Here is a 1,140-nt window from a genome sequence, read left to right as displayed (position 1 = left end):
TGCACCAATGGGGTCTCCGGCCTGGCCTTCGGGGATCGGGCCGAAACTGTCTCCCTGACATCCCCCGAGGGGACCCGGATGGCGAGAGGGGGCGTTTCTCGGGTGATGCACCCCAATATTGGGCTCCCTCCTCTCTGGTTCCGGGTGCGTCACCCGAGAACTGAAGCTGCCAAGTCACCGCAGCTCAGCAGCTTCTGTGTTGAGCGTCTGCTCCCTGGTGGTCAGTGCACGTCATAGCGACCGGTCGGACGGTCAGGTGGTCGGACGGTCACTTAGGCTTTTATATAGGCTGTCCCAAAATTTAAGCAAGAAGTAATTTTGATAGAAAACACAGGTTTATAATTAAAAATTGTAAATTCTTTATTGATTCATAAAGTACATAGTCTAGGGTTATGTGTGGAATAGCACATTGGGTCAATGGCCTCCCCAGCTTTGCTGGCACAGACGCAAAGCCGCGGTCTTCATTGGTCTTCCTTGTCCCTGCTCCTGGGCCCTCATTGGTACTTGGTGATGCTTATCAAATCGAAGGGATTGACATCAAAGGGCAACAGATATTAGAATCTGATTCAATAAGCCAAGTAAAATTAGGCTTTTATTTTTTGTTGCTGTTGATGCTCACGCCAAATTCAAATCTTGCGTAAATTTTGGGACACCCTATATATCTAGATAACTCATCACAGGATGGAGAAGGCTTACTGTTGCCAAGTGTACAGCATCCTGACATATTCATAACAGGTTTCCTCGGGGGGGAAATAACGAGATTAAGAAGCAACCTTGCACCTCGGAAGAGTGGGTCTTAAATGGCGCCAACAGGAATTGAGATGAGTCACATTTGCTGGAAGGGAAATGACGTGTTTAGTCGCCTGAGTTCTTCTGAGGATGGAAGGAAGAACGGTGAGTTGCACCCATGGGCCACGGATCCCCCAAACCCAGCCCTGCCTGGTGGGGACACTGTCACAGGAATACAGTATGCGACAGAGGACGAAGGTGACGTCAACCCCAAGAACACAGACTCAACCTCCTTGGAGAGCGGGCAAGGATTCTGCCCCTTCATCATCCCTCTTTTAATGACATCTCCAAATCTATTTCTTTAATATATATTTTTTATTGATTTCAGAGAGGAAGGGAGAGGGAGAGAAA

This window comes from Myotis brandtii, unplaced genomic scaffold (assembly GCF_000412655.1).
Source record: "Myotis brandtii unplaced genomic scaffold, ASM41265v1 scaffold1622, whole genome shotgun sequence".
NCBI lineage: Eukaryota > Metazoa > Chordata > Mammalia > Chiroptera > Vespertilionidae > Myotis > Myotis brandtii.
This window is presented reverse-complemented; position numbering follows the sequence as displayed.